General features: G+C 45.5%; 1 long non-coding RNA gene across 3 annotated transcripts in view; it reads right to left on the bottom strand.

Moving 5' to 3' along the window:
- Nucleotides 1-10,852: 10,852 nt before the first annotated feature.
- Nucleotides 10,853-22,551, bottom strand: part of LOC123465703 — a 29,874-nt gene continuing 18,175 nt past the window's right edge. The window contains exons 3-5 of one of the 3 annotated variants that reach the window (XR_006640981.1): nucleotides 13,125-13,201; nucleotides 11,875-12,022; nucleotides 10,853-11,234 (exon numbers count right to left, since the gene is read on the bottom strand). This is a non-coding gene — a long non-coding RNA (uncharacterized LOC123465703). Of the gene's footprint in view, nucleotides 11,235-11,874; nucleotides 12,070-13,124; nucleotides 13,202-22,551 lie in introns of all 3 variants that reach the window. The other 2 variants (XR_006640980.1, XR_006640979.1) reach the window with 2 other exon arrangements.

Below are 22,551 nucleotides of genomic sequence, written 5' to 3'. Positions count from 1 at the left end.
TCAATCACAAGCTGATGTGTTTGGATGTATACCTCATTGCCTCCATTTTCCTGGTGTAATTTCACCGTGAAATCACACATGGAAAGTAAGACTAAAAAGAGTGGACGGTGGTCAGACTCTCCCTTCCTAACTTGGTGCTGCCCAGGGGCTGTGATGCCTTTTCTTACTTGGTTATGTTGATAGGGAAGCCATGCAAAATGGCACAAGAGCCACCCTTCTGCTGTCTCTTCTCTCTTCTCTTTGGAAAACACTGAAGAGATCTGTTCCATTAGCATGAAGAGTGCATTTATGCATTTTTTAAAGTGGTTTTTGGCAAACCAGAGAGCTGTTCTATGACAGGCTACAGACACAGTGTCTGGCTATTTATCATAATAATAGGCATCCTTACAATATGGATGTCTCTGAGTGTAACATTAGCTCTTTGAAAATTCATTTTGTGTGAGGATGTTGATGTTGGTAACCAAGTTATTCTCTAATTCTAGGGACGAGGTTTTGAGAGTCCTCTGTAGTTGACATAACAACTGCTATACTCATGCTCAGATTTTGATCAACTTAAACAATTTAAATTTTAGCAAAGATTGGCTTAATTCCAGCTAATTACTTTAGGGCTTCCAATATAAATGGTAATGTAGGCAGTAGTATTTTTATTATTAAGCTTTTGCTATAAAACATATTTTTCAAAGATAATTTAAAAATTTAGGACTTGAATTACACATTTTCATAGCACAGCTATATCTACAAACACGATGTGTGGCACGGGTCAGAAGTCACAGACATTGGGGTGTCAATTCCTTTCTGGCCTCCTGTCCCTCCATTCTTCTACAGTGATGCCAGGCTTCTTCTTGGGTCATAGAGAACATGTCCCTCTTCCCAATGCTACGCATGTGCTATCTCCTTGGTCCACGTGACCCTCCTGTCCTTCATCCCCCTCTTCCCACTGTGCAGCCCAAATTCTTCTCCCTAGACATTCAGATTCCCTGATTTTCCCATACTACTTCTTCGGAGCTTAATGTCTATTTATCTCCTACAAGTCTTCAAAGACATATAAGTCCAAATGTAGTTAACTCTCAGCTATCCACCTGGACATTCCTGGTGGTCCAGTGGTTCGGAATCTGCCTGCTAATGCAGGAGACACAGGGTCTATCCCTGGTCTGGGAAGATCCCACATGCTCTGGAGCAACTAACCCCGGGCACCCCAACTGCTTCAACCCACACCTAGAAGCCCCGCTCCACAACAAGAGGAGCCACGATGGTGCCCCCGCAGCAAGGAGGGCACAGCGCCACCACAAATACACAGGCGACCTATCTACCTAAGCATCCTAGAAGGCACGTAGAGACTAGGAAGGAAGCCATGCTCCTTGCAACAAGGAAGTGGGAGATGATTCTATACAGTTTGATCCAGTACCTTAAGAATAGAACCATGTCTTCTAGGATTCTGCTTATCCCACAGGACCAGATGGCAAGACTAATACAGACTGTTGAAGAGAATTTAGAAAGTGCTAACAAAAAGGGAAAAACAACTCGATCCAGTTACCCGGTGATAACCTCTGCTGATATTTAGTGGATATCTTGGTGCTTTGTTTTGCTTTCAGTGTGCATGTCTATATGAATTTTGATTCTCCTCATTCCTTAGACTGTAGGACAACCACTCACCATGACCACGCTCATTGGACCTAGCCTGTTCTTAGTAAAAGCTGTATTAGAGGTACATATGATATGTACCGGAAGGTTCACACACAAATCGAGTGTACAGCTTGATGAATTTTAATAAAATGAAGACACCCATGTAACCAGCACCTGGATCAAAAAGTAGCATTTTACCAGTTCCCTAGATGCCCCTCTTCTGTCCTCTTCTAGTTACTGCCCTCCCCCAAAGGTAATCATTATGTATACTTCCAACAGATTGTCATTTTGCCTGTTTGGGAACTTTACATAAACAGAATAATACAATATGTACTTTTTTATGTGTGTATGTAATGACCACGCTGAGTTTAGGTTGAGGAAGAAGCTGAGGGTATCCACCAGGGTGAAGCAGATATTGGACTAATTTGTGTACATAAATGTGCTTGCGATATAGGGACTAACTCATTGATCCCCCAGAAAGTGCTCCAGGGCCCCTATGTTCATAGCCTAAGTTCTACCATATCATTTGGGACAGTCTCAGAGCCAGAGGATACCACCATACCAGCCTAGGCTTAAGTAGCACGAAGTGAAGGATAATTTCCATTTGTACAAACTGAGAATAAAATCCAGTTATTAAAAAAAAAAAATACAGGACTAACCCCCCAAATTATTTGAAGCATGAGAGAGGGCTTTGGCTTCCTGGGAAGCTTCTAGATCTGTGTGTGTTGAATACATTTTCCTGTGCCAGAAATTATGGTCCTATGGATTCAATGAATCAGATCTATTTCTAACAGGAAAAATGAGGATAAATCCAGTAAAAATAGCTACCTTTTATTAACCACTTCTCTTATGCGCCAGACACTGGTATATATACACGTCAACTGCTTTATGTGAACGTAGTGAGTGCACAGTCCTCAGGAGAACCTTAGGAGGTAGAACTCATTACCCTCGTTCTACAGTCGAGGAAGCTAAGGTAAATCCGCAGTTCTGATCACTGCTGCTGGCATGGGGCTGGCTGGTGAGCCGGTCAGCAGAGGGTTTCGAAGGAAGGACCTCCCTGGCAATCCAGGAGCTAAGACTCTGCAGGGGGTACAGATTTGATCCCTGGTCCAGGAATTAAGATTCCATGTGCTGGGTGGCATGGCCAAAAAATTAAAAAAAAAATTTTTTTTAAGAGAGAATGACAATACAGTAAGAATCTGAGGGTCTACTCCGTGAGAGTGGTTCCTTCCCTGAAACTGGATGGAAAGGAATTCAATCTGTCTAGCTAATATGGAGTGGAACAGATCTCCTTGAGAAAAAGAGCCCATGTCCACGGAGGCCTACAAAGGAGCTCAGTGCTGGTCTGAGGAGGGGAGGTAGGGTGTGATGGTCTGGTCAGGATTCTGTTCCTGTGGCATGCCATCCAACTATCCCCTGGACACTTGGGCAAAAGATGCCAGCCTGAATCCCTGGCATCAGAACTTTCTTAGAATCCTGGAGAGGCCCATGTCTTATGAGCATATTACGAGGGAATTCTCTATGATCTCCTGGAAATCCACTCCTCTGAGCAGGCCTCAGTGATCGAGCCTAGGATTTAAAATGTAAACCAACCCTCGGGCTTCCCTGGTGCTCCAGTGAGACTTCCCTGGTGGCTCAGATGGTAAAGCATCTACCTACAGTGCGGGAGACCTGGGTTCAATCACTGGGTCAGGAAGATCTCCTGGAGAAGGCAATGGCAACCCACTCCAGTATTCTTGCCTGGAAAATCCCATGGATGGAGGAGTCTGGTAGGCTACAGTTCATGGGGTCGCAAAGAGTTGGACACGACTGAGCGACTTCACTTTCCAGTGGCTAAGACTCTGTGCTCCGATGCAGGCGGCCCAGGTTTGATCCCCGGTCAGGGAACTCGATGCCATACGCCATAACTGAGAGTTCACAGGCTGAAACGAAACATCCTGCACCCTGCAACTAAGACCCGGTGCAGCCAAACAAATAAAAATAAATATATTTAAAAAAAAAGTAAACTAACCCTGAAGCAAGAGGTTGAGTGTTCCTCTTTTTAAGACTCTGTGAAACTGCTGTCAGCCCACACCCTTTGGCTTCTAGCCCTCAGGACAAGGAGTAGAATTGAGGCGAGACACAGCCAGAAGACTCTTTCACTCACAAGTGCCAAGAAGGGAAGGGAAACGTCCTTGAGGATCGCAGCGGTTTAAAGTGGCGCCAAGACAGTGGCCAGATTCCTTTGGAACATCCTATTTATTGAGAAGCTAGTTAGCACCTTACCTGACAAATCAGGCCTGGAGAATCCCTTCAAGGGTCTCCTCCTGGGCAAGAAACTGGCACATCCGAGGACTAGATGGTAAGGGATATTAACAAGCAACACTGTTCCAGCTATCAAATATAAATACAGCACGGGGCTTGTTCCCCTGAGAACTGACTGAGGTCAGCAAATCTGCAGGGAGGTTCTCAGAACAACCATCCTTAACAGGTCCGAGGAATAATTTGATGAAGGAGCCTTAAGAGGTTGAAGCAGGGAAAACTGGTGGGAAAAAGACAGCTTTTATCCTTTCAAGTCGAGAAAGCAACTCTGTCCACTGTCTATATTAACTTCTAGCTTTCTGCTCACTGCAAATGCAAGTGGAAAGTAAGAGTGGGAAGATGGGTGTGAGAGGAACAGCGGGGCAAAGAATAGGGAAGGAGAGGATGGGGGAGGTGAGAGGAAATGGGGTAAAAGTCCAAATAAAAGATAGCTTAGATGGTGTGTCAATTAAATTAAAAATAAGCGAATTAACAAAGTAATGATCAAGTCTGAGAGAATGACGCCTACTTTAAAATGGGATACAGGAAAAACCAAAAGCAGTAAGACAAAAGGGAATTAAGCACAGAGCAAAATATTCCAAATTAAGATTAGGAATGAATGAAAATAGAATCAAATAGATATAATTTTTGAAAAGACAGGGTCAGGAGACAAAAGCAATTAAACTGAAGCTAAACCCAAATGAGAAAAAGAAAAATAAATAAGGTGAAGTACAAGAAAGTAAGAAAAAAGGAACTCATAACAACACAACTCAAAACAACAGCCACCACCTGACCAGCCAGACCACTCAAGGGAAAGGAGGAATGAGGAAGTCCTTTGGACAGCCAGGCTCTCCTCCTAAGAGAATTCTCCCGAGGCCCATCCCTGCCGTCAGGTTTTTTTAGTCTGGTTACATAGTCATCTATTTCTATCTCCATTCATTCATTCCCAAATATTTATTGTGCTGAACTGGAAATTCAACTGTGTAAGTCAAACAGAGAAGAATTTTGCCTCCATGAGGCTCACAGTCTAGTGGCATGAGAAGGTGGTGGGAGAGAACACAGATTTTAAATAAATGACTACACAAGCAAATTAAAAATTACAGGGCAATGAAGAAAGGGCTTCCATGGTGGTTCAAAAGGTAAAGAGTCTGCCTGCATTGCAGGAGACCTGGGTTCGATCTCTGGGTCAGAAAGATCCCCTGGAGGAGGGCATGGCAACCCACTCCAGTATTCTTGCCTGGAGAATCCCATGGACAGAGGAGCCTGGCAGTTCACAGGGTCGCAAAGAGTCAGACATGACTTTCACTTAAGAAAATCCCATAGCGCTAGGGGGATATATGAATTGGTCATTGATTGAACATACATTAGGAATGGGGGATGTGGAGTTGGTGTGGAGATAGATGGACATCGGGGGAGTCTTTTCTGCCAACATATTTGTCCTGAGATTCAGAGGATATATTAGGAATTAACCAAAGCACAGTAGGGGTAGAGATAGGCAATATACACCAAGGCCCTGAAATAGGAAGGCTTTAATCCATTTGAGGAACTAAAAGAATGCTGTGGCTGAAGCCGATAGGCCTAGCAGGGGAGAAGTGTTGGATGCAGTAGGGGAGGATGGTGAGGGACAGAATAAGATTTTTGATGTTTATCTAGGAGCAATGGGAAGCCAATTGTTTGTTTCCTTCAGGCAACTGAGGCAACAAAAAGTGTTTCATCCATTTTTTTGCCCTTTTCTTGGTGGGTGGGAGTTCTCTTCCTTTGGGGCAGGGCACCATATCTGACACAGTATTCCCAGCACCTATGCAGTGGACAATAAGTATTTTGAATGAATTAATGGGAATTATTTTGGTAGGACCACAACCAAAGTCCAGGTCTTCTGCAAAATCTGTTTCCTCCAAGAAGTCATATTACCACCTCCGTAGTTTGCTTAGAGTCCTATCTGCTCATCAGTAAGGTGGATATTAGATGTCTCGCTCAATGCTGTTGCCATCCTTAAAATAACAGCTCAGCTTCTGAAGCACTGGTTACTTCTGAAAGTTTTGAGAATCACTAATGAATTCTGCCACCTTCCATGATGTCAGATGGATGCCATGGCTGGCTACTGGCAGCCAAGTAGGGGGAAGGAATTTATCATTGCATGTCCATGTGCCCTGGCATTCTTTTCCTGAAGAACTAACCCACGCAGTGGCAAACTGCTTTCCCATCAACAATTTTCACAAGTCTCAGGGAAAACTTAGCAACACTTGGCTTCTTAGCAAGTTTTTTCCCCAAGCGATGGGGTACCTACGGTACTTGACACCTGAAATAGATCAGTTTTCAACAGCCTCCTCTTGTAGAAGACAACGTTATTTTTAGTAATAGTCATATAATAATCAGGAATGTTAATCCTTGTTTCCTTTTTTGTTTTGTTTAAAATAAACAATAGTTTTTTTTAAAGAATAAATATGAGTTTTAAAAAATAATACTTTAAAATTAGTAAACTATGTAAATCAACTATGCTTCAATAAAAAAGTTGTTTGTTTTGAAAAAAAATTGAGGAGAGTGCTAAAAAACATCAGTGAACCACTTCACACATGAACTAAAATTTGCACTTACTAAACAGAAGTATCACATCTTGCATTTTGCACTCTTTATCACTATTTAAAATTTAAATACAAATAAAAAACTCAGAGTGGTCACAGAGAATGTCAGAATTAAAGTAGCAACTTCTGTTTCTTTGTTTTTAAAATCACTATGTCATGATTGTCTACTTCAAATCTACTTGTTTAAATCAGGTGATTGCCTATTTTCCATATTTTTTAAAAGCACTTTGGCAAACATTCTTTTGTTCTTCACTTATTGCTTAAGTGTTAAAGTTGCTCAGTTGTGTCCGGCTCTTTGCAATCCCATGGATGGTAGCCCACCAGGCTCCACATTCCATGGGAATTTTCCAGGCAAGAATACTGTAGAGGGCTCAGTTCAGTTCAGTTCAGTTGTTCAGTCGTGTCCGACTCTTTGTGACCCCAAACTCATGCCCATCGAGTCGGTGATGCCATCCAACCATCTCATCCTCTGTCATCTCCTTCTCCTCCTGCCTTCAATCTTTCCCAGCATCAGGGTCTTTTCTTCACATCAGGTGGCCAAAGTATTGGAGTTTCAGCTTCAGCATCAGTCCTTCCAATGAACACCCAGGACTGAGCTCCTTTAGGATGAACTGGTTGGATCTCCTTGCAGTCCAAGGGACTCTCAAGAGTCTTCTCCAACACCACAGTGCAAAAGCATCAATTCTTCAGTGCTCAGCTTTCTTTATAGTCCAACTCTCACATCCATACATGACCACTGGAAAAACCATAGCTTTGACTAGACGGACCTTTGTTGGCAAAGTAATGTCTCTGCTTTTAATATACTGTCTAGGTTGGTCATAACTTTTCTTCCAAGGAGCAAGCATCTTTTAATTTCACAGCTGTGGTCACGATCTGCAGTGATTTTGGAGCCCCCCAAAATAAAGTCTGGCACTGTTTCCACTGTTTCCCCATCTATTTGCCATGAAGTGATGGGACCGGATGCCATGATCTTAGTTTTCTGAATGTTGAGTTTTAAGCCAACTTTTTCACTCTCCTCTTTCACTTTCATCAAGAGGCTCTTTAATTCTTCTTCACTTTCTGCCATAAGGGTGGTGTCATCTGCATATCTGAGGTTATTGATATCTCTCCTGGCAATCTTGATTCCAGCCTGTGCTTCTTCCAGCCCAGCGTTTCTCATGATGTACTCTGCATATAAGTTAAATAAACAGGGTGACAATATACAGCCTTGACATACTCCTTTTCCTATTTGGAACCAGTCTGTTGTTCCATGTCCAGTTCTAACTGTTGCTTCCTGATCTGCATACAGATTTCTCAAGAGGCAGGTCAGGTGGTCTGGTATCCCATTTCTTTCAGAATTTTCTACATTTTATTGTGATCCACACAGTCAAAGGCTTTGGCATAGTCAATAAAGCAGAAATAGATGTTTTTCTGGAACTCTCCTGCTTTTTTGATGATCCAGCGGATGTTGGCAATTTGATCTCTGGTTCCTCTGCCTTTTCTAAATCCAGCTTGAACATCTGGAAGTTCACAGTTCACATACTGTTGAAACCTGGCTTGGAGAATTTTGAGCATTACTTTACTAGTGTGTGAGATGAGTGCAATTGTGCAGTAGTTTGAGCATTCTTTGGCATTGCTTTTCTTTGGGATTGGAATGAAAACCGACCTTTTCCAGTCCTGTGGCCACTGTTGAGTTTTCCAAATTTGCTGGCATATTGAGTGCAGCACTTTCACAGCATCATCTCTTAGGATTTGAAATAGCTCAACTGGAATTCCATCACCTCCATTAGTTTTGTTCGTAGTGATGCTTCCCAAGGCCCACTTGACTTCACATTCCAGGATGTCTGGTTCTAGTGAGTGTGAGTGATCACACCATCATGATTATCTGGGTCATGAAGATCTTTTTTGTACAGTTCTTCTGTGCATTCTTGCCACCTCTTCTTAATATCTTCTGCTTCTGTTAGGTCCATACCACTTCTGTCCTTTATTGTGCCCATCTTTGCATGAAGTGTTCCCTTGGTATCTCTAATTTTCTTAAAGAGATCTCTAGTCTTTCCCATTCTGTTGTTTTCCTCTATTTCTTTGTATTGATCACTAAGGAAGGCTTTCTTATCTCTCCTTGCTATTCTTTGGAATTCTGCATTCAAATGGGTATATCTTTCCTTTTCTTCTTTGGCTTCTCTTCTTTTCACAGCTATTTGTAAGGCCTCCTCAGACAGCTATTTTGCCTTTTTGCATTTCTTTTTCTTGGTGATGGTCTTAATCCCTGCCTCTTATGCAATGAGACATTGTACTGGATAGGGTAGATACCGCTTAAAGACAAACTCCTAAATGTGGAATTGCTGAGTCAAAGGTTACAAATGTGTAAGGCTTTTCAAGCTGTTTCACTACATATCAGACAAGCAAATATGAAGAATCATCACAGCTCCCTCTCTCCAAAGTTTCCAATAATGGTACCATAGAAACTATTCCTTTAAAAAGTAAAATGTGCAGGGGGCCTTCTCCAGTGGGCCAGTGGCTAAGACTCTGCATTCTCAGTGTAGGAGCTCAAGGTCCATCCCTGATCAGGGGTCTAGATCTTGCATGCTGCAACGAAGGGTTCGCACGCCACAACCAAAAGAGGCCGTTATAGCAACTAAGACCCAGAGCAGCCACAGTCAAAGAAACACATTTTTTACTTTTTAATTTTAAAGTGCAGCATTTAGAGACTCAGAAGGATACAGAGGGGACTTCCCTGGCCATCCAGTGGTTAAGACCTGTGCTCCTAATACAGGGGTGTGGGTTTGATTCCTGGTCAAGGAACTAAGATCCCACATGCTGTGTGGTGGCCAAAAAAAAAAAAAAAAAAAAAATGGGCAGGGAATAGCCAAGGTCAGCAGGGAGGCCGAGGGGAAGGCGGGATGGCTCCTGGTGTGGCTGTCTCTGGAGGACGTTCCACCCATCTCAGAATAACGTGCCTCCTCTCTCCCAACTGCTGAGACTTTTCAGCTTCTCTTGACAAGTTCCTCACTGGAGACCAGACTCCTCTGAAGAGGTATCTGAAGTTTCTACAATGGGCAAGGCAAATTTTGCTTGAAGGTGGGGTTTGAATCGTGAGGCACATGGGAGGAGCTTGCTAAACCCTATGGAGTATCAGACTGCCAAGCCAAGGCCACAGGGAGACACTGGGTGTGCTGGGAGGCGGGGGCCAGGGGAGAACGCTGAGACACAGAGGGGGACAGAGAACTTGTCAAAGACCCCATTTCCCCTCCTTCGAAACGGCCCAGAATAAAAGCTTTCTCTGACCCCTACTCTTGTATGATCAAATGATTCTCTACTCATAGGAACTCAAACTGAAACTAGCACATTGGTTTCATTTATGGATTAAATAGCACTTTAATGGATAAACTGGGAACTTCAGCTTTGTATCATATATACTTTTATATATGGGCATATATATGAAATATGGTTTATATAGAAAACTACATTCTAAATAACCAATTTATTAATAAGCAAATAACCCAACAAATGCTGGAATCCATGCAAAGGGTTTAGTACCCAACACACAGTAAGCACTAAGTGTAAGCTATACTATGCTAATAGAACTAACATTATACTCTGATTGCTCACACACAGTATAAAATATTTACTCCAGTAAATAAATAAGATACAGTTGTTGCAAACGACACTGAAACCCCTCAGCGGTAAGACCTCCTTAGCCTAGGCAGGGGGTGCTCCTGTGAGAGTCTCCAAGGACAGATAAGCCCAGGGACTGAGGTGGGTAATAAAGGCTCTGGGAGCCACACTCTGCTTCTGCAGCAAACCCAAAGAGAGGGCTTGCGGAGCCAGTGGGGAAAGGTTGGGAGTGGCTACGACCTTCATCGGCCTCGTCCTAGAGGGAACGGCAGGGAGCGGGACCAGACTGGGCCAGGAGAGGAGGGGAGGTTAGGAAACCTCAAGGTTTGTTACAAGTCTCTCTGCAAAGGGAGCAGGCACATGGGAGGTCATTACCTGGGACCTTCGGCGCCATGTATCAACTGCACTGGTCGGCGGGGTTCTCTCGTGTCGACACCCTGACAGCCTGTGGGATTCTCTTGCTAAGGAGGCTGGGGGGTGGATGCCAGGCAGTCAACCAGCATGTGGGCACCCCAGGGCTTGCGCCCCCGGGGAGGGCTTCCACTCTGCCTCTGGGGACAGACAGAGCTGCTCTAGATCTACTTCTCACCTGTGGGGGCGCCTGAATAACTTACTTTACTTTTCTAAGCCGCATATGCAAATAGAGATAATAATAGATGTTTAGCTCTTAGGACAGTCATGAGAGTTAAATGAGACATACAGTAACTAGCGTGGCACCTGGCCCTGAGCAGGAACCCAGAAAATATTGGTAATGATCATATGTTCAGCCTGGATGACCTTACTGGTTTTATTTTTGCCCAGATTACATGATTTCTCTGTTCCACGATTTAACAAAAAGAAACATGCCCTAGAAACTAGAGTTGCTTTCCGGTGAGGCACAATTGTTTAAGAAGGTCACCTTTAAAGGCATTTCAGTAAAACTTTTTATCTGTAGCTGCAGAAACAAGTCTCTCACCATCTGTCTGCAGAGCCGTCACTTATTCTTCCCCCTTTTGTGCAACTGGGTTATTTCATCACACTTCATGCCCACTGGAAGCTACAGCTGACAAGCACCATTGTTGCTTCGCAGGGTACCTGGCAGCATCGTGGGCTCATTTTTCCTCCTGCTGCCAAGCTGAAGAATCCTCAGAACTCTCTCTTTGTTGTGTTTCAGAGCTGGCATTTATAAATATGAGAAAAGATGTGAGGGCAAAATCAGTCTTTCAATTATGTGAAGGTTGGCTTTGCCGGTGAATGAGAAATAGTGGGTGGGGGGGTGGGAGGCGGTGCTGGTCGAGGAGTCTGACCAGGAATATGTCTCTGGCCTGGATGCTGGATCCTAAGACACTCCTGTCTCCATGCTGAGCTCTCAGCTACCTGACCCCTTCAGCCCTCACCCCAGGCTTCAGGACCACAGCAAGGAGGAACTCACAGAGCCCACGTGGTTCTGCAAAAAGACAGCCAGCCACCTCCAAGGTCGGCTCTGACGTCCCATCCCAGCTCCAGCCACGTGACTGAGTCCTAGCATTGTTCTCTTACCCTTAGATCTGTTCTGATATTACAGTTCTTCTCCCAAGGCTGAGTTCTGCCTTGTTCCAAGCATGCCTCCAAACTGGGACTGGGCCCCTACCCCTGACTTCCAGCACTGTGGCCGGGGCCTGGCTAATCAGTTTCCAAAGTCTCCCCAGTGCCACAAGCCACAAAGAACGGCTTGCTCAGTTGCTGTATCACTGTGCTCTCGTCGTTTTCCTGAACCCGCAGGTCCCACTGAGCGGTTTGGATGACCACCCACCACCTACCCCTTCATCGCCCTCACCGGAGCTGGCTTCGCCATCCTGGCAGCACGCGCCTTCTAACCTGGCTCCACATGCAGCAGCACTTCTGGGCCGGGCGGGGGTTGCTGGTGGGTCCTGGTCCCTCTGTGCTGTCCTTGCCAGTGCCACTTTCAGTTTTGACGTGGGTTCCTGCCCAAGTGTGTCACTAGCTGCGAGACTCTGGGTGAACACCATCACTGGGAAGCCACAAACTCAGTTCTCTACAGGGTCCATGTGGGCAAGACAGCCCAGACTGGGTGGCATGGGGCACAGCACACTGTGGCTGTGTGGTTACTGCACGATCGTATGGCTGTGTGGTTACTGTAACCGCTGGGTACTTACTGCCGAGCTAGACTACAAGCCTCTTGTGGCTGTGTCTCCAGCTTTCCGAAAGGGGTGTGTGTGTGTGTGTGTGTGTGGGAGAGAGAGAGAAGCCTGCTTTTTCAGTCTTTACAACAAATTCTTGTTCTAAGGCTGTGCGGGCCACCTTTGGTCTACGAGTCGCCAGTACATAAGCAATTCATAAGGACCTCTCTGTGCCACATTTTCTCATTTGTGGGAGAAGGAAGCTTTTCTAGATAAAGCCTAGGGTCCCTTCCAGGTCCTATGTCCTGCTTCAGGGAAGAGAGAACTCTGGACAGGAATGCTGCGGCTGCTGCTAAGTCGCTTCAGTCGTGTCCGACTCTGTGCGACCCCATAGATGGCAGCCCACCAGGCTCCTGTCCCTGGGATTCTCCAGGCAAGAACACCGGAGTGGGTTGCCATTTCCTTCTCCAATGCAGGAAAGTGAAAAGTGAAAGTGAAGTCCCTCAGTCGTGTCCGACTTTTCGCGACCCCATGGACTGCAGCCTACCAGGCTCCTCCATCCATGGGATTGTCCAGGCAAGAGTACTGGAGTGAGCCTTCTCCGTGGACAGGAATGGGTCATGGACAGTTTCCTATCCCTTCAGTAGGAATAAGGAAAGGATATAACAGGGGAGGGAAAGGAGGAAGAGGGCAGGGGAAGTCCACCTGCTGTCTGCTCCTGTGTTTCTCTTCACCCCTGACTAACTCTCGCTTCTCTGGAGTGTGGCTCCCTACCCCGGGATTCTTTGGGACATGAGTGATACGCCATCACACCAGGTCACCACCTCTCCTCTCTGAGGCTCCTAAACGGTGAATCCTGAATACCAGATTTCTCAAGAGCTGTTCTAGCTCCAGCTGGGTCACGGAGACTCGAAGTCATTCTCTGTGGCTTGTTAATTCAGTTTACCTGATGAGCTTGCTTTATGATGAGAAAGTCACAGGGCTGTTCCAGTTGACCGTGGACAGTATCTCAAGCAGGGTCTGCTGAGGAAAGAGTGTGAAGAGCATGGGTCCGTCAGGGCTTCCAGGGAAGTCACTAGAATTCTGAATTCACTCACCTTTATGAGCCCCATCCTGTGGGTTTAGTTATCAGGCTTGTGGTCACTGATATAAAAGAAACACCTGAACACTCCCCAAAGCTGAGAGGATGGTAGAATGGAACGTTGCCTGCCTCTGTTTCGACCGAGGGGGTGAGATGAAAGACATGGAAGAGGTCAGATGCCCACATGAGCGAGACAGACACACCCGCTCCTAACTTGTACAAGGAAAATGGAATGTCTCTAAGAATCTGTTTCAGAGTCCTGGGACTGCTCCAGGAGGTCGAGATGAGACTGAGGAGACAACGTCTCCTTAGAGGGAGTGGGGAGCGGGTGGGTGTCGTGGATCCTGTTAACACCCCTGCAGAGCCCCTTGAAAACTGACTCACTGCCTGCCCCACCATCCTTCTCTGGAGAACGGCCCTTAGCTGGCAGGCCCTGTAGGCCACACCCCCCGTCCCGACCAGCCCAGCACACCTCAGCTCAGCCAGCGGAGGAGGACCCGAGCTCCTGGCCTCCAGGTGGGTCTGTCTTCGCCATGCCCTTCGTCAGCAATCTTTCCCTCAGGAATCAGACTGAAGCTGGTCTCTAGCTGGGACCAAAGTCCTGCTTGGCTGCTCTCTCCTCCAGCTTTACCCTGCTCTCTTCACTCCCCTTCTAATGAGAACAGTTCCTCAAAAAATCACTTGAAGAGGAATCCCCATTTCAGGCGCTGCTTGTAGGGAGGCTGACTGAAGACAGAGCCCTCCTGGATCCTGAAGATGGAGTTGTCGTGTGGGTCGCTCAGTCATGTCTGACTCTCTGTGACCCCACGGACTGCAGCCCGCCAGGCTCCTCTGTCCATGGCATTTCCCAGCCAAGGATACTGGAGTGGGTTGCCATTTCTTTCTCCAAGGGACCTTCCTGACCTAGGGATCGAACCCATGTCTCATGTCTCCCACCTTGGCAGGCGAGGTCTTTCCCACTGAGCCACCAGGGAAGCCAAAGATGGAGACTTTAAGGCAATTGCATCGAGTGCCTCTTAAGTGTCCCCTACAACTGGAGGCCAAAGAGGATGGGCCCCTCCAGGCTGGAGGAAGGCTCACTCCCACCTCGGAATTCCAGCAGCAGCAGCTCCAGGGTGGAGCCAGGAGGGTGCTGCTGCGTGGACTTGGCTGACACCAGGTGGGGGAGGAAAGCAATGTCTGATGCAGGATGGACCAGCGCGGCGTCCTCTCAGCCTAACAGGGCCGCCTGCAGGGGCACGGAGACCTCAGGCAAAGAGTCAGAGGCCTGACCTCCCAGTGAAGATGGCATCACAGATGGCCACCAAGAACAGAGATTGATCACGCCAGGCCCAGGGAACTGCGAGGGCAAGGAAGTCTGGGACGTCCCTGCTGATCTGGTGATTAAGACTCAGCACTCCCAATGCAGCGGATGCAGTGTGAGTGCTAGTTCGGGAACCATATGGCACACAGTGTGTGCCCCCACCAAAAAAAAAGCAAGGAAACCAATAAGAAACCCCTGAAGAACCAAAAAGCCCCCACAAGAAGAGAATTCATCGTGACCACCTGCCAACCCCATCCAGAAGTTCCAGCTTTCAAGATTCAGCCAAGAGACAACAGGGCTTTCTGTCCTTTTCCCTCACTTTCCCTACACTCAGGCCAAGAGAGAAATCACAGGCACTGCAGTGGAGCTGGGAGAAAGGGAGAACGGAAGGATCACAAACTCCTTCCCCAGCCACAGCTGTGAGGAGCAGGCTGGCCTGGAGACTGCGTGATGGTTTAACCTTGACTTCAGGTGCAGATTTTTTTCTGTGGATTTTTTATTATTAGATGAGACTGAATATATTGCTTTTAAAATGAGGCTGTTGTTTTTATAAGTCCAAGTAAATAACACTCAGAGTGATGCAAGACTTTATCAACAGAGAAATTTCTCCCCGCTGAATTCAGTTTAAAGTGGTGGAGGGAGATGAAAGCAATGTCTAGATCCCATACTCGTGCAACATATGGTTATGTAAAGGCAGAGCGGTGGCAACTTCCCTCTGCTTCTCCAAGCAAGCCCTGTGCCGACTCAGGCAACTGCATCCTTGGGCCTGGCTCCTGGGATAAAAATGTCCATTGGGTAAGGATCTGAAACAGCAGGCTCTGAAACTTTTGACGGGCCAAGTGCCAGGTGACTCAGAGCTATGTATGTAAATGAATCATGTCATCTCTCTGTAGGAATCTGGAGGAATCTACATTTTTTTTTTTTTTTTTGCCACATGGCTTGCAGGATCTTAGTTCCCCAGCTAGGGACTGAGCTCGGGCCACCGCAGTGAAACGGCTGAGTCCTACCACTGGACCACCAAGGAATGCCCGGAATCTGCTATCTTGAAAATGGTGGCAACCTTCCTCCATGACCCTGGTTAGAAATAGATGTGTTGCCACTGCTTTGCTGAATTCCTATCAGGTACTGAAGATTACAAAACAATGAAACAGAGCCCTGACTTGCAAAGATACGACTTGCTATGTGGTCTCCTTTTAGTGTGGAGGACAGAATGATTCTAACAGAGGTGATGGTTAAAGTGAGGCTTGGTCAGGGACTACTTGAATTGGTGGATCTAAACTTTGACGAAACATGGTCAGAAATATCCTCTGAAGGAGGGCATGGTAACCCACTCCAGTATCCTTGCCTGGAGAATCCCACAGACAGAGGAACCTGGTGGGTTACAGTCCATAAGGTCGCCAAGAGTCAGACACAACTGAAGTGACTCAGCGCACACATACGGGAATCACCTGGCATTCTTTTTCAAAACACCATGTTCCACTAAAAGATTCTGATTTATCGGCCTGAGCCGCTGCCTGGGGCAGCAGGATTTTTTTGTAAATCCCCTGGATAATTCTAATGTGCAGTCAAGGCTGTGAACTACTTTAGATCATCATAACAAAGCTAAGTACCAAGGCACCAAAGTGATAATAAGTGTTTTAAAATGTTATATTTGTATGAATAGTTTTAGTAGGAATTTTCACTTTATGAAATGAAAGCCAATATAAACATTTTAATTGTATGCACGGGCCTTTTGCAATCTTTCGTGTTCCTTAGTCAGTTGATTAGTAAAAGAAACACTAGAGCATGTTTTCATCTCCCTGGAACAAAAGGCTTTTCAATTATCATTAGAGTACATTACTACTTTCCACTTTTCTATAAAATCTATTTTTGCCAAGTGACCCAGGTGTCAAACTAGTCTATTAAAACAAATTTCCTATATTAAAATATTGAGTAGAATTATAAGACACATCTGTTTAAAAAAAAGAATAAGTAGGACTTCCCTGGTGGTATGGTGGATAACCGTCCACTGGCCAATGCAGGGGACATGACTTTGACCCCTGGTCTGGGAAGATTCCACATGCCGAGGAGCAGCTAAGCCCAAGAGGCGCACGGGCTGAGACCACGCGCCCCAGAGCCCACGCGCGGCAGCGAAGAGGAGCCCCTGGCTTGCTGCGCAGCAAAAACCCAGTGCAGCCAAAAAGAAATCAATACAATAAGAAAATAAAGAATAAATAATGTCTTGTTTTTTCTGTTTTGCTATTAAGGCTAAAGGTTAAAATTACTCAGCAGTAATCTCCGGTCCGTCATTAGTCATCTGGCTTGTTCTACACTCCGGAGGCAAATGCACAGAGTGAAAGAGCACCAGGCTCTTTCACTGTCTGCTTGCTAAGTCGTGTCTGACTCTGTGACCTCAGGGACTGTAGCACGCCACTGTCTCCCAGAGTCTGCTCCAGTCCACGCCCACTGAGTCAGTGATGCCCTCTAACCGTCTCATCCCCTGCCGCTCCCTCGGGAGGGTCCCATCTCTGATCAGGGACTTAAGATCTTACAGGCCTCGGGGCCAAAAAACTAAAACAGAATACAGAAGCAACCTTGTAACAGATTCAAGAAAAGACTTGAAAAATGGTCCACATTGAAAAACATCTTTGGGGACACGACTGAGCGAATTTCACTTCTCCTTTTGCCTTCAGTCTTTCCCATCACCAGGTATATTACTCAAGTAATTTAAATAAATTGTTTTTATACACACACACACACAGCCATATGTAGGAGTGATTTTTGCCTACACAGTGAAATTTATAAGTGGGGTGGGGTAGAACAGGACCATGGCTTCTTTTTTTCTTTTTATATCATTACGTATTTTGTTTACAACCTACAACCTATTCTTTTAAGTTCTCTGCATCAATTTCTCTCTCTTTTTAAAGCAGTCTTTTCCTTTTGATTTTTTTTTTCTGCAGCCTTTCCTTCTATTAGTCAAACTGTATTCTCAGTTATAATAGACATGTCCACCCACTTAGTTCACTCATTCATCCCTTAATCCACCATTCGTGATATGACAATTCATTCTATTGTAGTCAACTGTCACACCACAGATAATGGCTTCAGAACTTTGAAAAGAAAGGACATGATTTCTTTATTGATAGATCGGGTCGCCTGCTTCATAGCACAACTTTCTGTGAGCAAAATTTAATTGCCAAGAGAGAAACTCCTTAGTGGATAATAAAACCCAAAATGAGTGCTTCTGGGCAGCCCATCTTCACACCTCTTACCTTCTCCCACCCCACCACACCTCCCGGTGGCTGGGAACCGGCTATAATATAAAAAAAGAGCAACAGGCTTCACTACATTCAGAGGTTGGAGAGTATGAGTCATAAACTGTTCCTCTGCTTTTATTTTTTAAAAAATTCCTTCCTGTCTTGTATTTCGCCTTCTTCTTTTTACTCCTATTGCTTTGCTGTCTATATGTGTTTATTTTCCTTCCGTCCTTTTCCACCTTCTACTGTCCCCACTGATGTCAGGACCAGGGGTCCCTGGGCATCGCTGATCATCAGTAGTAGCCCTATAGCTGGACCAGTGCCCTGTGACAGGCCCTGAGCCAATCCTCTCTCAGTTTAGAGCAGTAAACTGGGACAATTAAGGAGGCAAATACTGAAAGACAGAGGGGTGCCTGGTGGGAGCTATACTCTATGGAGCGTGACTGCAAAGGGATGTAGTGAATTTTTTTTTTTAACAGGGATTTATAAGCCAGTTACAAGAATAAATGGGCTTCCCTGGTGGCTCAGAATCAGTAAAGAATCCACCTGCAATGCAGGAGACCTGGGTTCGATCCCTGAGTTGGGAAGATCCCCTGGAGAAGGGAATGGCTACCCACTCCAGTACTTTTGCTTGGAGAATTCCACAGACAGAGGAGCCTGGCAGACTACAGTCCACAGAGTCGAAAAGAGTCAGATATGACTGACACTTTCACTTTATAAGAATAAATATCCCAAAATGTTTGGAGCATTGTTAATAAAGTGTTGAGCCTCTCAAGGCGATTGCTTTGAAATGGACAACACTAATTCAGCTCTGTATCAGAACAAAAATAATTCCTGTGTGGAGGTTCCCTGTCATTTCCTTTCCCTCCATGTGCCAAACACAATTCTGACTTGATCATTATGGCTGCCTGCCCTTCCTGCCACAGTTCTGGACCTTTCTGACGCATAATGGGGAGACAAAGGGAGAGACGAGACGAGAAACAGGGAGCCAGGGAGTCTTCCTGGGAGTTAGCTGAAACAGAATCTTAACCCCCAAGGGTGACAGAATTAGTAGGTGCGGCCTTGGGGAGGTGCTTCCGTCCTAAAGGAAGGCTCAGAAGGGGATTAGTGCCCCACCATAACAGACCCACAGAGATCCCTTGCCTCTTCCGGCGTGTGAAGGCCCAGTAAGAAGCGACCAGCATCAAACCAGGAAGAGGACCTTCAGAAAGTCACTATGTGCAGCAGCTTGATCTTTGACTTCCCAGCTCCAGAGCTGTGTGAAATAAATTTCTGTGGCTAATAAGCTACCAAATCTGTAGTTATTTATTTCTTTTTTTATAGCAGCCAGAACAAACCAAGACAAGAAAGTGTGTTTCAGGGATTCGCTGGGAGGACACTGTCTTATTCAAGGCTGAGAGTCCAGCAAAAGGATGCAAAGCAAAATCAGCAAAGAGAAGAGCCATGTGGGGCAACGCTTAGAGGAAACCAAGCAAAAGTTTCTAGGAGTCCTAACTCACACAGGACGCACTTCATTCTCCCACTGCTGGGCGTGGTGACACGGGAGAAGCGCTGCTCACGGGAGAAGCGCGTGAGAGACTCGGTGCCTGGCACTGTCCCTGGGGGCTGGACACACAGGCACTCTGCCAAGCGTGCGCCCAAATTCCAGACTCCAGAAGGGAAAGCAGGTGGTCAGCACAAACCACATTACTTCCCAAACCAGTTTAGGCCCAGGGAACCAGTATCATCAATTAGGAAATGGTTGAAACCCTCCTCAAATCCCCAATTCCCAGACACCAGCCAAGGGCCGACCTTGTAATCAAGTCTTTCTCATGACAGCTGCCACAGGCTTGCTACGTAACTCTTTTCTGCACAGTAAGTATGTGTTTATCCCCACTCCACATATGAGGGAAAGGAGGCTAGAGAAATCAACTACAGTTGACCCTCGAATAACACGGGTTTTGAAATATGCAGGTCCATTTATACATGGATTTTTTTTTTTTTTTTCCAGTAAAAAAGTACTACAGTACCGAAGGGCTTCCCTCATAGCTCAGTTGGTAAACAATCTGCCTGCAGTGCAGGAGGCCCGGATTCAATTCCTGGGTCGGGAAGATCCCCTGGAGAAGGAAATGGCACCCCACTCCAGTACTCTTGCCTGGAAAATCCCATGGACAGAGGAGCCTGGCGGGCCACAGTCCACGGGGTCGCAAGAGTCGGACACAACTTAGCGACCAAACCACCACCGCAGTGCCAAATAATCAGAGGCTGGCTGAATCCAAGGATGGGAAACCATGGATATGGAGACCCAACTGTAAGGTTAGACTCAAGCTTTCAACTGCATGGGGATTGGCGCCTCTAACCCCCAGGTTCTTCTGGCGTCAGCCCTGATTACTCAGCTCACGAGTGGTGAACTGGACTCTAAACCCAGGTCTCTTTGACTCCCAAGCTCACGTATTAGCTTGTGACTCAAAGCACACTGGAATGTGATGAGGGAAACTTGAGAGGAGCAATGGTTCCAGCAGAATAAGCGGTACTCAAGGAGTTCGGACATGTCGCCCCAAATTATGCTGCTTTGGTATATTAATTGAACTAAAGGCATTTGAAGAGAATAGCAGATGCCAGAATCTGACCTTCTTTTTACCTCCTAAAAAGCAAGAGAGAAAATTTCTATGTGAAAGGTGCCCTCTATGCCAGGAGGAAGAAACATCCTTATTGACAGAAGTGGTGTCGAGGCTGAGAGAAAGCTGTACACACAGACCTTATTAAAATAACCCTTTCACCTCCTCAAATATTTTTATTTATTTATTTGTTCATTTGGAAACTGAATATCATGAACATCATGATCAAGATTCCTCTAGCTTTAGGGAAGAGATGCCTGTGTTTCTGATGAGTGGGAAAGGCCACAAATGGAATTAATTAACATGCTCATTTATCTCTTAGATCTTTTTATAGGGAACACACAGGGCTGATGGGTGGAAGCCACTGAGGTTATGTGTTAGATGCACATATCTCTGCTTTTAAGATTTATTGGTTGGATTTTTTTAATCTTCTTTAAAAAATATTTTTTGAAACATATTTTGCATAAAAATGTATGTTAATATATAACAGCTTTCTCATTGTTTGTTGTTTTAAAGTGATTTAATAAATATTTTAAAAGCTCTCAGTTTTAATGTCTAATATAGTAAATAAACCTTGCATATTTTAGTTACCTTTCCTCAACTGCTACTCTTTGTTCAACCTAGGATGTACACACTTGGGCCTAGTCACTTTGTTGTTGTTTGGTCACTAAGTCGTGTCCGACTCTTTGTGACCCCGTGGACTGTAGCCCACCAGGCTCCTCTGTCCATGGGGATTCTCCAGGCAAGAACCCTGGAGTGGGGTTGCCATGCCGTCCTCCAGTGGATCTTCTTGACGCAGGGATCAAACCTACATCTTCTGCATTGCTGGCAGATTCTTTACCACTGAGGCATCTGGGAAGCCCCGTCTCTTCTTCAGTTCTAGTGAGGGCTCCCATGTACATGCTATTAAAGCTTGTATGCTTTTTTTCCCCATTAATTCTGTCTAATGTCAGTCCCATCCAGAGACTCTAACATGATAAAGGAAAAGTGATATCTCCCCTCCTGTGCATTTAGAGAAGTGTTTTTTATTTTTTAAAATCACTGTTATGGATGTCTATTTAACTAGGCTTGTACAGCTTAGAAAATGCAAGTCACATTTAATGAATGCAGGAAACTCTGCCACAAATGAGTGGAGAATAAAGAAACCAGTGTGCCAAAGCTACGAGTTCTTAGAAAATATCTTAAAATTAGAGGAGATTGTGGAGCTTTGACTTATCCTAGCTCCTGGAGGTAACAGACAAAGCTCACACAGGAGAAAGGAGGTGATTCTAGGTATTTCAGGCAGAAGGACATGAGCACAGGGCACTCCTAGCTTGGCACCTACTGTGGCTTCTCCTTTCTCCTGCCCAGGGGCGCCCCGACATGGCCCCAAGGTGCTGTCGCCCCTGCTCGGGAGAGGAGTCCTGACTTCCCTGATTCTTTCTTCCCTGCTTGGCTTCAGTGCCAGTCAAGGATAATCCTTATGAGAAACTGTCACTTCTACTCAGATGTTCCCCTCACACTCCTTCCACTCTTGCTTGTGAATTCTGGTCAAAATGGTATATATTTTGATGGGGGGAAAAAAGGAATCCTAGCAGAAACATAGGCTGCATTCCTTACCACCCCCCACCCCCCAAGTTTGCCTGCTTTTAGTCTGAAATCTGGTAAAGAGAATAAAACAAAGGACGAGATGAGACACAGAGTGAAGAGCCACACTTCTTTGTTTCCAAATCACAGATTTAAAAGAAAAACCAAACAAAATCCTCTCTGACAAGAGATTCCTGCAGCCTTGAAAGGCCTCACTCAATTCCCTCCCCTGCTTTCCAAGGGCTTCCCAACCTAATGCTCCTCAACGAGGAGGTTGCAGGAGCCAACTTTCCTGGTCCCAAACCTCTTCCTTCTGTCTATCTTTCATTCACTTTGCCTTACTAGGGCCACAATAGCTTAAAGTCCCCAGATTTTCTACATGTGGACCATAAAGGTGAGTGACAAAAAACTGAATAAGAAAGTAAAAACCGAGTTATTAGATAATTCAGGGTTGTCTGTGGATTCAATATATTCCTTCAACTATAAAAACTTTTTGTCAAAATTAATATTAATGTTATCACTGCCTCCTAAGGCCACATTCAGGAGTGGGTGGATAATGTGCAGAGCAATCTTCAAAGCCCCTGAGCTGC

This window comes from Bubalus bubalis, chromosome 4, assembly GCF_019923935.1.
Source record: "Bubalus bubalis isolate 160015118507 breed Murrah chromosome 4, NDDB_SH_1, whole genome shotgun sequence".
NCBI lineage: Eukaryota > Metazoa > Chordata > Mammalia > Artiodactyla > Bovidae > Bubalus > Bubalus bubalis.
The sequence above is the reverse complement of the archived record's forward strand: the minus strand, read 5'-3'. Positions and strand labels throughout refer to the sequence as shown.